At 36.1% G+C, this 17291-nt stretch overlaps 1 protein-coding gene across 2 annotated transcripts in view; it reads left to right on the forward strand.

Annotated features, from left to right (window-relative positions):
• NPY1R (neuropeptide Y receptor Y1) overlaps positions 1 to 17291 on the forward strand; it is a 44314-nt gene that overhangs the window by 3609 nt on the left and 23414 nt on the right. The gene's annotated exons all lie outside the window — the stretch shown is intronic.

The raw sequence follows: 17291 nt of genomic DNA on the forward strand, positions 1-17291 counted from the left end.
CAGAGCTTTGGCCTTTTGTATTTTATGAGATTTCCTTTTTCTTTGTGGTTCGCTGTGGTATGTGTTGCTGATAATTTGAGAAGGGTCTCCCAAAATTATTTCCCTCTCACTTTGCAACAATTTTCACCTTCTAAACGATGTGTAGTTTCACAGTGAGATACAATGTAGGAAAACAGCCTTTTTTATATATTAAGAATGTCACAGTGGGTTTTTCCCATTACAAAAAGAATCACTATGAATTTTTGAATTTTAGATGCTTTTTTCCTTTTTTTTCCTTTTTTTTTTTTTTAAAGCTCTTTCTTTCAATGGAGTGGAAGAAGAAAATTCAATTATTTGAGAAACTTTCCAACTAGTTTGCTGGAAATTTTTGATCAGTCTGAATCAGGTGTATACAGAGTAGGTTTTGGAGCAACTTCAGAGGAGCCTGCCAGTGTTCAGGGACCTAAAACAGGTGTGTGCTAAAATTTGGAGATCTTCAGTGGGATAGCAACATATTTCTTCCTATGTCAGCATTTCTCCTGCTTGAGGTCCATTCTCAAATCCTGCAGCCCATCTGATACTGTCGTACTGTCTCCTGAGAATGTGTCAGGTGTTTTTTCCCTCCCAACACCTGATAAACAAGGTGAACTGTAAGTGGGAGGATTCCTTCTGCTCATCTTTGTTAAGCTCAGGAGCCATTTTTCCTCTGCACTGCTGTCCTAGAATCAGGCTTATATTGTTTCCTCACTTCCCTGCAAGAAGCTTTTCAGCCTCTGCTAAGGACGCAGGCTGGTGCATTGTCATACAAATAGCACAGTGTGCTCTGCCTCAAACGACAGTGTAAAGGAATACAGTGTAAAGAGTGTCCAGCAGGAAAATGCATTCGGAGAATTTCAGAGTCAAAATCATTGCTCTTCTGAAGAATTTATTATGAGATAAAAGTAGTCTCTCTGAGGTGCTGACCTGACATCCGCAGGGCATAGATCATACCTACTGAGAGCAGTATTTTTGTCCTTGTATTCGTGACTTGATGCTGGAGTTCTCAAAAGCCTCTGGAGACTTTCCCCTCCCAACAACCAGAGGATCAGTATTGATCCTCTGTTTTATTTTCGTGCTCCAGCATGGCTTCTCATCCTCTATATGCTAAATTTCTTTACAGGGTAAGCTGCTGAGTTTCACGTTTCACTATAATTTTTCAGTCATTCTGGTTTGATATTTATTTCTCCTATGTGCTGTTTTGTCAAACATCCCACATTTCAGCACATGGCGATTCCTATCTCAGAAGCCTGAAAATCCCTTTTATTCTTTCAGACTGGTAGAGAAGTTTTACTGACAGAAAATCAGAACAGTGAGTGATCTATAACGCATCTTATTATTTATGTGTCATACATTTCATGTCAAATCTACAGCCTGAAATGACAAATGGAACTATTTAATAAACATTATTATCTGCTTCATTTATCTGTTATTTTAGCATCTTAAACTTCAGTTTTATTGGCCACAGACATTTAAAGCTTCTGCATAATCTAAATAAACCAGCATATGTATGTCATGTTAATAAATACTTCTGTATTCCCATATTGGTTTTTTTTCAACATATCTCTTGATTGTGTCATTGTCACTACGTATGGTAATTCGCAACTTTCACATCAACAGTAAAAAAAAGGATAATAATAAAGGAAGCAATTAATTGGCAATAATACCTGCCTTTGGTAGGCCAGGAAAGAACTGGATATTAAAAAAAAAATATACCTATATGTGTATAATCAACCCTGTTTTTATCACCATATAAAGAAATCAGATTTAAACTAGGAAAAGGAATCAACTTGACAGGACCCCCCAGATCTCTTGAGCTGATGCTGACTGTATCTCATCACTAATGAAAGTGTGAAGGGTAAGGATTCATACATTCTGACTCTGTGGTCTTGGACTACAGTTCCAGCTATTATGAATGGATCCTAAAGGCATAATGATACTGATTCATATTCAGACTGTAAATCAGCATATGTTTAAATCCAGGCCTGTATATCAAGTTCTCATTCTAACCCCAGGAAAGTGTTCTCAGATCAATGAAACTGAAAAATTTGCTTAAAGTTAACCATTTGCCTAGGCACTCTACTGAATAAAGGTGCACTGTTGGCTGGCAGTTCACACTCTTTCCTAAAAATCAGATTTTGGATATTAGCTTATTATAGAAATAAATTAATGGTATATAGTTGTTTGGCTTTTTTTTCTGGATTGTTCTATGGCTTTTTTTTCTGGGGTACAGTGCCTGATAATGGTTCATTTTAAAGTTTTCCTTCCTATTTCTTTCTATCAAAGAATTTACTGAACTAGTGCATAGAGAATGAAGACAATAAGGAAACGTTTTTTCTTTTATTCTTATTTTTAAAGCATACATAACAGTAGGAAACAAGAGCTTAAATAACATCTCTTGTTTGCAACAGATTACATTCACTCAGCTGAGTGGAAAGGGGAGAGAAATAACAATTATAATAAAACAATAAATTTTGTTGATAGTCATTTCTCAGTTGAAGGATATGTACAACTCCAAGATCTACCATGTCATCTTCATTCTTGTGTTCTTTAATATGTGGTATCTGCTTCCCTGAGTCACTACTAATTAGTCAAGTCATTACTAAAGTTGATATGAAAGAAAATTCTTTTCTTCTATCCAGGTTTTGCAGAATTTTAAATGTTTGAGTATTACATGCAAGAGGAAAAAGTGTGACCAGCTTTAGTCTCTAACACTTTAATTAACCTCTGATCAGAAATTACTTCTATTCAGTATTTCTGCCCATGCAAAATATTGTTAATGGCCTAGTTGAAGGTGATATTTCAAATATTAGGGAGTGCATTCACAAAGACTGACTTCAGCTGAAGGATGGCAGCTTTACTGGTCTCCTCCAGAGGAAACCAGAGGGCATTCACACCTACACTACTCTGGGTGCTATGAATCTACCAAAAATGGCTTTCTCTCCGTTATCAATATGGGCTGCTAAGGGACAGCCAGCTTCCAGGGCCAGCACTAGGCCTGGTGACTACTGCTTCCCTTCCTCCACCTTACATGATGCTTCTGCTCTCACTTCATATTTCATCCTCTTGATAGCTGCTTTCTGAGGAAGCTGTACGAATTTGTACTCTGATTTTGCGAGTGCCTGAATATATGGTAAAAATCAACTCTATTCAGGGCGGTGCTTTAAATAGTTTCTTTCATTAAAATTATCTTCCGGCAAGTTTCTGGTAGGCAAGTTTCTCAAAATTTAGAAGTACATAATCTAGAAAACTTATGTAGGATATATGTTCATACAGAACATCCAGCTCATTGCAGCAAAACTGACAGCACATACAGTCTTGTGTTTTCCAAATAGATGAGTTGATGATCTGGTTATTGACATAGGTCACGCTTAGTTGCAAGAAATTTGCACCAGATGCAAATGTGTTTGAGACTGATGCACAGGAGAGGGTCTGCATGGTAAACTAACATGCCACATATTATGCAACATTTCAGATATACAGGGAAATAGATAGTTTGGAAAAGAGCCAAAAAGCAGATCTAGATGAAGCCTTGATGCCTTTTGCCAAATATAAACAAAAAGACTTGAAGTCAGACATTATTTAATTTGAGGGCCAACAGACTGACAGGTAAATGCTTTTTTGAGCACAGTGGTGGTCAAAAAAGTATGTATGTTAAACAGGTTCTCTGCTCCCGTTTCCTGAAAAAGGATATAAAATTATAAATTACTCTGAAAATATAAGTTTTTAAGATTCTTCACCTTGGATTAATCTAGATCTCTTTTTGAGACAAAGGAAACAAATTTTTTTTGGCAATTGAAAAATAACAGCTTTTCATTGTGCCCCCCCCCCACTGCACAAGAGTCCGTTTGCTTCCACTTCTGCACAACATGGAGAAGGTTTGTTTATGGCAGGAGTAACCTGATCAACAAAACCCTTCTTGTCTCTCTTAGCTCATGTCCACACTGATACTGTGCTGCTGTTTTTCACTTTGCAATCTCCCCCCCGCCTCCCCCAAGCTATGACATTTTTATTATTCTATTTATATTGTTTCTTTATAAAAGCTGTCTGTGAAAGGATGTCCTTGAAAGATCCTATTCAATGTGTGCTTGAACATATGGGTAAGAGGCCACATAGGACTTGTACAAATGTGACTGACAATGTGGTGATGTTTCAGCGGATAGACAAGTTGAAAACGTATTTGTTGCATACTGTTATTCAGCCCTTTTCAACTAAAGTTTTTGTTATAATTTTAATTCATGTAATCTAAATATCAGTTAAGCTTATGTATCTAGCCTTTCATCTTGATGATCAGCCTCCAGAGACATTCAGCAAGAGGAGACACTGGGTAACCCAGTGTATTCCTTACTTAGTTTTATTGACTCTAATTGTTGCATATAAGCTTCTCCTTTTTGTACTATACTTGAAGATATATATGCAAAAGTGTTCCCTTCTCTCTCTTCAAGACTCTTTAAGTAAAAGCTGTATAATTAAGAGATATAATAGATAGGACTGGTTTATCTTTTCTGATTTTTATTTCCATTATTATTATGACTGTAAAGTTTGAGGCTCTTCAATTAAGCCTTGACTTCTTATCAGTTTTTTTTTCTGGATGCAGTTACAAGTTAAATGTAAGCCAAGCTACCTGGCTTACTGATTTAAACTAATTTGCTTCACAGAAAATTGAAGATGGCACTAGCAATTCTTCACTACTAAAAGTGGGGGCTTTGTTTATTATTATTAATATTATTATTATTATTACTATTGTTATTACTATTATTATTATTTCTGCTTTTTTTCACTTTGTAAAAAATAACAAAACAAAAAAGATCATTAACAGCCAGACAGCATAGTTTATTTTACATCTGAAATTCACTTCAGTCAGTAAGGAATCTCAGCCTTCAGCACGATCTGTGGATTTATCTTGTAGAGGTGCTCCTACAGCAGAAACACCAGCAATCATGAATAAAACCACTGCAAGTAGTTGCTTAAATACAATTATCTTCCAAATTAGATAAGGGCACCTTTAAGTCAATATATAGAAACTTGAATTAAAATATTAATGGTTTTGTGTTGGAAATGATGCTTTCAAATAACCGCATGACCTCATGAAATTATAAAGCCTGAGCCTGGCCTCATTCATCTTAGTCAAATGCTGTGATAACATCTGACATTGTTCAGAAGGTTATGGTGTGGATGAGGCAGGTAAATGAGATCAATTTGTGAAGCTGTCAGATTGGTTTTTTATAGCTATAGATTTTATGTTACTAGGGTTAGGATAACATAAGGAAATGAAGTACCTTTGTTTTTTAATTCCTTGATAATTTTCGCTCAGATCAAATAGGTTTGCTAAAGCTTTCTAAGGCTGAAATGGTATTGGACAAGCTGAGTACCTGTTATTTAAGTAAGTTTTTTCTTTTAAGCCGGACATACATGTAGGTGTTACCATCTGAAGCCTAATTTTCTACACAGTAGAATATAGATACGTACGTTTACTATCACATATAGAAGCATTTTAAAATGCCGACTTCAAGTGAATTTTATATATTTATTAAAAAAAACTCTTAACATTCAGCAGTTCTTATGTTCAGAGAATGTTTGTAGAAGAAACAAACCAAGCTGTGACAGTTGTCCAGCTGTGCTGACTGTGCAGTTTGTTTTGGCAGAAGGGTTTTGGTTTATCTGACCATGGGACCCTGTCTGAGCATCAGCATCTGCTTGGAAGACATGGGATCCACCTCACTAAGTGAAGCAAAGGTATCTTTGCCCACAGGATGTCTGACTTGCTAAGAAGGTCTTTAAACTGGGAGTGATGTGAAATGAAGAGTATTATCAGCAGCCTGTGAGGGAATGAGGGACAGGACTGTCAAGCAAAGGGCCTGGGGTGGTGCAAGTGAAGGCAAAGGCAATAAAGAGCTTAAATGAGGTCACCTTAAGCATTTGCAGTTAAGCAAGGAAGTGCCTACAAGATACCAATTTGCAAAAAATCCACAGACCCTTTCTGGGAAAATGGCATGTTGAAGTGTCCCTCAGAAGTGCCGCTCTCAAGTGCCTGCACACTAAGTGTGTGCAGCATGGGCAATAAATATAAGTAGAGAACTGTGTGGGATTGCAGGGCTATGGTCTTGCTGGATTATGGCAGTGTAGTGGAATGGCTCCCATGACTGTAATGTTGCAATGGAGGGATACAGGCCCTTTAGGAAGGACAGGATATGAAGATGAAGAGGTGGAATTGCCCTTTATGTGAGAGAGCAGTTAGAGTGTATGGAGCCATTCTGAGGATGGATGAGGAGCCAGCTAAGAATTTAAGAGAGAAGATTAAACAGCACACCAGTGTGGATGACACTGTAGTGGGTGTCTGCTACAGGCTGCCTGATTAGGGAAGCAGTAGATGAGGCTAGAAGAAGCCTCATGTTCACAGGCTCTGATCCTTGTGGTGGACTTTAACCACTCCCGATACCTGTAGGGCATAAGTAATCCAGGATTCTTGTTCCTGCAGGACATCGATGGAAATTTCCTGACAATGATCATAGAGAAATCAACACTTGCAAAAAAGGAAGAGCTTGTCAGGGATGTGAAGACTGAAGGCAGTATTGGTGCAGTTCTGTACTCTTACAAGTTTGGGGAAGATTGGGAGCTATACAGGGAAAAGCATTTTTATCAATGCCTGAGTAAGGTAAAGAATAGAAACCCCACTCCTGCCTGTTATGTTTGGCAGCAGCAATCTGATTGGTGTTATCTGGGCGATAAGTATGCTCTTATGTCCGAGCTAGGCAGTGCAACTCGGGAAGGAGGACTATGGGGCCCAAGAGTCATAGAGCACAACCGAGAGTTGTGGTAATGCAGTATTAGCCTGCATGGAAATACGAGGGGAGACCTGAGGCAAATTTGGTGGGCTGAAACCAGGCCATAGAGATATGGAATCCAAATGTTAGTAATTTTGTTATTTAGAATAACCTATGATAGGAAATGTATGACAATTATCAGTTCCTAGGCCAAGCTATAGTACATGTGTTTATCAAGATTTTTGTTTGGGGCATTTTTATTTTTTAAATAAAGCTCACAATTATTTGGATAGTTAAATCCAGTTTAGCATGGTTCCCATGTTAGAGAGCGAACTTGTCAGTGAAGGTGCTGACAGTACAAATTATTCTTTTTCAACTCTAAAGCCATCTGAATTTGAAAGAGTTCTGATTGCTCTAATATAGTTTACTTACTAGGTACAATACATTTTTTTAAAAAAGCTACAGAAGAAGCAGTGTTTCTGATGAGTATATAAGCCATGCTATTCACTTTATAGTAAAGACACACAACTGTTATTCATACATTTTAACTAAAAATTGGTGTTAGCCCTGTCACACTGGGTATTGCCATTTGACTTCTTGCATGGTTTTCTTAAAAATGCAGTGATTCATACAATGACTATGATTGCAGCTAGGCAAAAAAGAAAAAGGAACCAGACAAAACCTTTCTGCTCAGAAAGTACAGTTTACATGATTTCTTAAATCATCTCCCCACTCCATCAAACACCTCTCCAACCCATATTTTTAGTTCAGGGTAGTAGAGAGAGAGTTTTGATGCTTTAAAAATCTCACTGAAGGCTTCTACCCATACTGACCCAATCTGAAAGACATGCTGATTTTTCAGTGCTCTCTGGAGGAAGATCTCTGCTAGGAGGAGTATTTAATTGGACCTCAAACTACTCTGCTACTGTGCCCTATAGTTAGCCAGAATTCAAGATCAGATAAGACTGCTTTAATTAGACAGAAGCTGAGATAAACATGTTCTTTATGAAATGTTATTTAGAAACACCTTTTAGACAGTACTGTTTCCAGAACAAAGGAAACTTGTCTTAAGACAAGTTCCAAGTGAGCCTGGGTTTAAGAAACACTATCTCTGCTTCCTTTCAGTGCTGTGTTTGCAACTCTCTGCACTGACCCTCTGCGTTCACATCGCAAGCAGTCAATGTCGTAATCACAGAAATGACGATCACACAGACCTCTTGTTGGTATGGTACAAGATTAAGCAATCCCTCTCCCCACCTTTCTCTTTTCCCACACCTACACCTCACAATCACTTGTCACACTGAAGGGTAAATTAAGCTGCAGCATAGATCCAGCTTAAGAACAATAAACGTAAAAATAAAGAAGGGATTTGAATGAGGGAATTGGTCCCATTTATAAGCTGGTTACACAAACACTTGTTCTGGTGTGAAGGGCAGAGGTTAGTGGGAGGAATGAGTGAATGACTAAGGATGAGAATGCACAGTGCTTAGGCTGGCATGGCCACATAAAATGGTAGTCAAACTATACCCTAACTTTGTAATAAGGAAAATACCTGTTAATCCATCAGTATTAGCTCTGACCTGCTATGAGGACAACTATTTTGGGTGGCCATTGTGTGAACAGCTGATTTTGCCAAACAAAAAGACTTGGTTGGATTTTGTCTACAGCTTGAGTGCTTCCTGCTTTAAAGGAGTCTGCTCTTGTCTCAGGATTTAAGCTTTGCATTCTGACAACTATTATTGCCTTTCCATATAGAAACACCTTTCATGCACACTGTGCTGTAAAAGCTGTTAACTCTGTTCCAAGAAACATAATAATCATGAAAGCATGTATTTTATAATAAACTCTACAACCATGTGAGTGATACATGGTGTGGGTCTTTGGAATCCAGAAGCTGCTATTTCTGTAATTGCTTTTTTCTTCACCTGGAAACTGTGTGGAAGAGACAGATTTTTGCAGGGCTACATTCAAGTAGTAAAGAAGAAGTTATACCTCTGAGTCTATAGAACTGTATTCAGGAAACTGCTGTAATCAAGATTCTGTTGATTCTATAATTCTATGAATAGGGAAAGCAATATCATTTGCCCTGATACTTAAGCTTTCTCCAAACATGTTGTCGTATGCCAGTAGGTTCAAACTGTCTTGCTTAAATGAATGTGGGACACTTTTACCAGCAATTGCTGTGTTGAATCACTGTGAACTTTGATTTTCAACTGACTTTCAAAGTTTTAACTTAGAGGGATCTGATTTGATTTAGCTAAGCTTGACTTATGAAATCATATATGACTCAGCCTGTATCCCCCCTTGTAAAGTGCTCAGAGACTGTGATATGCTCAGATATGGGATACTAATAAAATGATAGAGCCTATTTACTATGTTCACTGAGGCTGGTTTGTGTCAAATATTTGTTTGAACAGCAGCATTTTCTTGAAAGAGAGATATAACAACTAAACTCTCAAATATGAAATTGTTTTAACTGAGGTTCAGTGCAGTCCCTATTAATATCCAGTCTGGAGATCTTTTAGCTAAGTATTAGCAATTAATTGCAAGGACATGTATCTGGATTATACATTGCAGATTTTGCATGTAAATGTGTAATAAATGCATATAAATCCATTAGATGTATTGGAAAGATTGCTTTGAATAAAGTGACTGAAATAAAAATCAAGAGGTTTTTAGAAGACTGTTAATTCTAGACTTTTCAAAAGTTTCGCAGTAAAATGACTTAGACATAGTGTATTCTGTCATATACTTGAAAACACATTTTTAAAAAGAAATTACTATAGGCTGGTATTTTGAATAACAGCTTTTTTCTCAGTAAGTTCATGTTCCTAAGATGGATATAAAATCTGAGAGATCAAAATGGAGTTCCTCTCTGGATTCAGTATGAATTTTGTCAGAGGAAAGGGTAGTAGGAGGTGCTGATTTTGCTTAATGTTCCAGGTTGATTGGTATTTCGCTAACACTGATGTACTCCTGGGCGTTGTTGCTTTATTCTGCAGAGTTTGTTCCATAATTTCCTTCTGTTCCGTTCCTTTTTTAAAAGTACTTTCCTTTTTTCTGCTGGGCCCTTCAAATGATCTCACCAGCTCTCTCACTTAAAACTTGCAAAGAATTTGATGGTCAGTTTTCTAAAATCTAAGTTTTTATGACGGTCATGGAAAGTAATTGTGTCTGATTTATACAATGTATGAAATTAACGGAACACACTTAAGTTATAACTTTTTAATAAAAGAAACTGATCAGTATTTTCCAGAAAGAATCTAGGTTTGAGTTCCTTGCTCTTATTTTGTTCTTGCTTTTTTTTAACAGTGCTTACAGTATCTACAGGGTCCATTTCAGTTTCCTACTGTGGTCAGCATGTATACTGGAAAACCTAACCCAGAAACACTAAAGGCTTAGTTTTCAGAGACACAATAAATACAGCTAACTCTTATTAAAAGGCAGTATATTATGCATTTGAAATCCTTTTTCTACATAAACATACTAGTGATGAAGATAAAGAAGCAGACACTAACCTGTCCAATGTCATTAGAAAAGATCATGGAATCCATGTTTATCTCTGTTAGTCTCTAGCCTTTACTTATTTTGACTATTGTACTTGTGATAGCTTAATGGAGGCCAATGACCAAAATGCCATACATGGGATAATCATCCAGCTGCCTTTCCCATAGATCTTCCCTATTTTTATTGCATAACTCACACTGTCATAAGCCAGAGAACTATAATAAAATAAGCTGACATGAACTGCAAACACACCTTCAATTTCTTAATCACTAAAAACCGTGTATGCCTGTAGAAGCATAAAACCTTTTGACAACTCAAAATGGTATAGCTTGTCTAGAAAGAGGTGCAGCAGTATTTACCTCCAGCTCTGTACCTTGCCTGTCTTTGGGACAGTCCCATTCATGCTACAAATATGTTTCAGATAATTTAGGTAAGAGCTGCTATATTCGTCTTGTGTCATGTGGGGGATTAAGATAACCAGCCTACAGACTCTGTCAATACACAAAGCAGTTGACCCATTTCTATTCCCATGCTGTCTTCAAATAGAAATAAGACCACCTTTACATTTCAGGTGTGGTAACTTGATGTACCATGATCCACACAATTGTGATCACCAGCCATTCATATCATAGTCCTAGGTTTTTACCTGCTGATCCCCTCTGGCAACTTCTTAGAATTGAATTGAATTTATAATTTGTGATGCTGGGAATTTTAAATGTAATATTAGGTTACATTTGATTGACTCAGTATTAAATATCAAGGCCCTGCTGTAAGGCATACAAAAATCCATAGGGAAAAAATCTTCATTGCAATATGAGATGTGCATTCCTTACTGCATTGAACATTCATGCTGTTGCTACATATAAGCTGTGTTCCATGAATGCATCCCATATTATTTGTGTCCTGATTATTTCAGGAATCCTGCTTGGAATTTTGTTACTCCCTTTCAATGACAATTAGTGCATAGCCTTGACGATTTCTGTATTCATGATTTTGGAAGAAAACTTGAGTGCCCTCCTCTAGACAAAACTGGGAAGGATGAATCCTGTGAAAAAAATGAGAGATAATTCCTTCTGCTGTAAAGGCTGCTTAAGAGACTATTTACTGTCACAGGTTTTTTTATCTTGCAGAAATTTTTAGATGTCTATATTTTTTAATAAGGTGCCTGGTCATCGTATAATTGTATGTGTTCCCAGGGCACTGATAGTAGCCATGCTGGCAGGATGATATTCTTGAATTAGTCACGTCAGCTTTGTTGGAAACAGCTCAAATTTGTCACAGATAAGATGCTGTGATATTTATACATATTTTCTATGTTGCTGCACTAACACCACACACATTAGATATCTTAAACTTACCATGAATAATTCCAAGCAACCAATAATATAAGGCATAAACTATATTCTTAATATTGTGAAGACCAAGGAAACCATTGTAGCAAGTACTGGATAATAAAAATGGTTTTCTTACAGCCTAGTAACTAAACTTAATTGTAACTTTGAAATCTCACCAGCCTGTCTGCTAGTTCTTGAAGTAGTACAGATGGTGCAATTTAAGAAGCGAGCCTTCAAAACATGATGGAGGTAACAGGCAACAACTGGAAGCATCAAGATTGGAGCTCTCTCTGTACATAGATGATTTACACTATCTTGTTCTGATGGACAGAATAGTTCTCCAAGGGACAGGCTATCCTTTGAAGCAATAGCTCTTTTAGAAAACATTTTTTCCTGAATCTGAAAGAAATAATTTTATACCCAAGTAAGATGAGCAGGGTCAATTTGCCAGGGTAAACACTCAACCCATAAAGTCACATTATGAAAATTCTATCCAAAATAAGGAAAAAAAAATCAAAAGTCAGTGAAGGTGGCTATCAATAAGAAGCTGTTAGAGCACTGAGGATAAAAAGGAAAGTAGCTTTGGTAACAAAGTTACTGATTTAATGCCAATGTCCTTTTTGACTATGGGTTAGAGAGAGAAACAACATTTGCAGCTATCTCCCTACAGGCACAGATTGCTAATAGAAAGAACAGAGCTTGCAAATCCTTTGGTAAAGATCCAGTGTGGTGAATGGATGAGGAAAATGTATAATAGCTTCATTGGGCACTGAAATAATAGCATATCCGTTTTTGTTCAGGATCAAAAAGAAAAAAACATCAAGGAAATGTATGATTTGGACTGTATGTTAATACCAACTTCAGACTTTATTAAAAAAATAATTATACTGTTAAGATTTATATAACCTTTTAAAACATTTTTTCTCTTAATCTTGAAAAAATTTTGATGAAAAATGCTGTTGTGAAACGAGAAAATGACATTGTGCTATTAAATGTTCAAAAATAGTTGTTTCAGCTTTTTTTTCCCAAATAAAGCATAACATTTTGATAAGGCTAAGAAATTAAGCACTAAGAGGCATTTAAAATCCTCTCCTCCCCTCAGGAAAAAAATAAAAAAGTGCATTAGTTCATACAATTCACAGAATTTATAGAATATTCTGAGTTGGAAGGGACCCACGAGGATCATCAAGCCCAATTCTTAAGTGAATGGCCCATACAGTTGAAAGAAGCCAAGTTTTGTGAATAACGTTGTTCCAAATAATGAAATTTTTGATTGTTTTGTTACTTCATCAAGATACACTGCTAGCATTCCTCGAGTTCTTACTCAGTCATAACATCCTGGAGATTACATGTGACTTCACAATAAATAACAACCCTTTTAGTGTAAATGAAAACCATTTGTCTCCTTTCATAATTTTTCTTCATGAATTATCCTGCATTCCATGTTTGTGGATGCTAAAATATTATTGCATTATTATAGAAATTGTTAAATATAAAACTTTAAATAACTGACTATCCTATTAGAATCCAATCTCATCTGAATAATGACACGAGACGATAAAGTCCTTTCACAATAATACTATGCAAAATTGGACCAGAGAACTGAAAAATGATACAGAATGTCTGTAACTTAGCCTTCCACCTTCTCTTCCTAAAGGCAGTGGTGACTCAAGTGAAAAACAGCATAAGCAGAGGCACTGCAAAGAAGAAATAGTAGAGAAGCATCTTAGAAACTGTAACAATGTCTGTTGCTTTAAAAAGTAAGTTTGAAAATCACCTAAGATCAATATGACTTCAGGAAATCAGGAAAAAAAAATTCATATATCTTCACTTTTTTAAAAAATAAGATGAAAACTAGAGAAATTCATTAATCCCTTGCAAACAACAGTTCACTCTTCAGTAAGTTAACTCATATCTTTGTACATTTTTCCGCAATAACTGTGACCACACACACAGATCACACTCTTTTCTGTGATTTTTTCACTAAAACATCAAAGTACAGTACCTACTGTACTTATTCTGTGGTACTATGTATTAGAATGTTTATTTGAGGAAGAATAAGCAGAGAGATGTGTGGGTGATAGCTTTGTTATTGTAGAAAGACTAAGCTTAGAAATATGCTGTAGTCACTATGGCAATGAAATGAAACTTGCCATGTGCATTGTAAGGTTTTTAAAATTCAGTTTTTCTTTTTTCCCTCTTTTTTCTTTTTTAATTAAATGTAACATACGAACAATGATGGAACGAGTGTGGATTTACAGCCCAATTCTGCAAACAGCATTAAGCTTAATGCACAGATCCATAAGGGGCAAGAGGCAAAAATGAGAGGAAGAAATGAGAAAGAATAGATGCATAATACTTTATTAGTCTTTTTTGACAATAGTTTTGTTAGCTTCAGCTGTTTAAGCTTTTAAGTTACTTTTATTCAGCAGATACTTAACATTTTACTTTGCAGAAATGAAATGCACTTTTCTACTCAGGGCTTAGTTTTTCAAGTATGCGACTGGATGGCATAACTCATTTACTGAAAGCTGGGATAGTCTGTTAGAACTGTTCATGGGACTACTGGTAAACTTTCAGCTATTTAATAAAGTATTCAGTTGGATGAAGGCAACTGACAGGATGTAGAAATAAATGCATGTTCTGTCTTTAAAGCTGAGTCACAGTAATAATGAATTGTTAGTGGGACAACAGTGTCAATCATTAGTCAGTAAAACAGAGGTGACTATGATTTTATGTATCCTCATACATACCTGTGTTCGAGTTTGTGTATACAAACACACACACACACAGTGTTATAGAAGAGTTTTTCTTGTTTTCTTCTAGTCTAATAACCATGGATGTATAACCCTGGAATGTAAGGCTGTGCACAGATACTCTCTAATTGATTACATTGCCATTAGAAAAACGTCTTAAGAACAATTTGGAACCATAGTAATTGTTTTATTAATTTCACTTACTCTATAAGAAAACTAAATGCAGTGCAGATTCAGGGCTAATTTACTGCATCTGATTTATTTTTAGCCATACCCATTGCTAGAATTTAGATTTGTTAAATAACAGCAAAAAAATTGCAGTTTAAGATTCCTAAAAATGCAGCTTCCCAAGCTGCTGTGCTTTCCTCTTGGCTCTTTTGGGGGCATACAATACTAGAAAAAACCACCTGGGATACCGATTCAAGTCCTCTGCCACAACACAGTTGCTCTTTGTGAGCCTTTCCTGTTGACATAGGAATGAATTTCTGTGGCTGCTATAAATTGAACAGTTTAGTCAAAAGTAGTGGAAGTCATCGAAAGTAGCTAAAAGAGAAGAAATTCCTTTGCATTAACAATAATTTAATTTCTGTCTGTTAGATGAAAAGGAAAAAAAATAGATTAAGCACTGTAAACATTGTAGTTCATACCAACAAGAGAAACAAATCCTTGGTTTTACAATATCAGAAGTTCTTCCTCAATTTTTTTTAACGGGAGAGAGAGAACCAGATTGTGCTGAGTATGTATATGTGTGGGGAATGAAATGTAACAGATTGGACAAAAATGTGAACTTTTCAGTCCATTTCTGAAATTCAGATGCTGGCACATGGTGATTTATCTTTGTTCCTAATGCAGCTCTTACAACATTTGTTAAGATCAAGCTCTCTAATAAAATATAACATAGCAAGTACTAATCACATTGCCAGTGAGCTGCTGGAAGGCATTTATATGCCATAATAATGCCATAATCAGCACTCAAAAAGAACAGGTATAAACGTATAACCTAATTAAATCCAGGAAAGTACATATTTTTACAGTATTACTTTCTGCTCAGAACTGAGTATTTGTACAATCAGAACTATCAGTTACTAAAATGAATAAATGTAACTGGTCCTTCATCTCCTTTGTTTCCCTAGCTATTGTGTGTGCAGTGCGTCAGTAAGGACAGTTAATATCTGCATGTCCTCCCTACTTTTTTTCTCCTTTTATCTCCTTTATTTGTGGAATCACAGGTGCTATTTTCCTTTTTTTCCATCGAACTACAGTTTTCATTATAGTGACAGGTGCTATTAGGTAACATAGCATTGCTGAATGTGGTGAAAATGATTTCTTATGAGATCATAGCCCCATTTAGGGGAATAATTTTGTTTTCTCTGTTTATCAGTGCAGAATTCAAATGGCCAATATTTAGTCATTTTCATTTTTTTTAACTGAAAAAAATGATTGATCTGATTATGAACACCAGCAACTTTTCTGAACTAAAACACCCAAAATCAATATACTGTTTTTTAAAATCTAAGTAAAATAGCCATTGCTTTTCTTTCAACATTACAATTCCTGTTTATTGTGAACCATATTTTAAATAGTTTCATCACAAGTCTTGTACTACTTAAACATACACACACATACGCACAAAACCCTTTGAACTGAAAGCAATGAGAAGTTCATTACAGGCTGAGTAACATGAAATCCTTTTGTGATGCTGTTTTTGGGGCAAATAACTCATGACATACATGGGAAATAGCAAACTGATAGTTGATCAGGGTTTAAAGAAACATTAAGGTCTTGATCTAACAATGCATAACTTTTCTATTTTCCCTAATTAGTTTAAATTTAGCACAGATTCCAATTGGTTATAGTAGTCAAATGGTTAATTCAAAATCTTAAATTTTTAAATTCATAAATGTATTAACTAAAATTCAGATAGGAAAGGGTAGGAAAGCATGCTCTCAATAACATAATTTGAAAAAGACCTCAGCACTTCCACAGGGATGTCTTCCTACTTTATGACTTTTCTGAAAGCTTGAATAACTCATAGAAAAGAGCAAAGCTGAATTTATGCAGATAATATAACTGTCTCACCTGCCTCCATTATAAATAGATTGCATTCCTCTTAGCTGCCCTCTCCTTGATTACATTTCATATTTGAAATTATTATTATTTAAAATTATTTCCTGCTTGAAATACAGATTTTTCAAGTCAGTCTGGCATACATCTCACTGAGGTGCCTAATTGCCTTTATACTGGAAGATATTGCTTGAAAAATTTGCGCCTTTTAAGCCCAGACTGATTCATACATAAGGAAACATCTGCGCAAGATTATTTTTCAGCATGCAGCACAAGGTATGAAAGTGGTAAAAGATCTGAAGACTGTAGAAATTAACCCTGAGCACCTAAAAATCTCCTCTAAATCCTGTAGGAAAAAGCTTTCTGTCAGGATTGAGACTAATTGCTAAATATTTCATAAGAAAGAGTAAGGATTTTATGTGCTCAGAGACTGTGTTTTGCCTGATGACCCCAGCTGGGACTGTAACCAACGCAGTTGAAGACACCATCAGACAACAACCCAAGGAAGTCTGAATAGAGACTACATGGGAAGTATCACCTTTTGCATGGTCCTGCTCTATGAATGAAAACAAGAGTTTAGGTCCAGGGCTAAAACATTTTTCAAATATTTAGTTCATTTGCGTACTTTCACTATTCCTCCTGTTATTGAAAAGCAACCACTTTCCATCCTAACTAAATGCTACAATAAATCTCAGTACCGCCTGCTGTCTATTCCCTTCAGAATAATTGGTTATAACATCACAGCAAAATTAAAAGGTGCAGCACATGCAGCCGTTTCCTGTCACACTGGTGGGCTAGCATCAGAAAGGCCTGAGGTGCAGCATACATCAGCTCAAAAGTCGAGTTTAGCA

The sequence above is a fragment of the Pipra filicauda genome, unplaced genomic scaffold (genome assembly GCF_003945595.2).
Source record: "Pipra filicauda isolate LSUMZ 115617 unplaced genomic scaffold, ASM394559v2 scaffold196_size3971931_pilon, whole genome shotgun sequence".
In the NCBI taxonomy this organism is placed as follows: Eukaryota; Metazoa; Chordata; class Aves; order Passeriformes; family Pipridae; genus Pipra; species Pipra filicauda.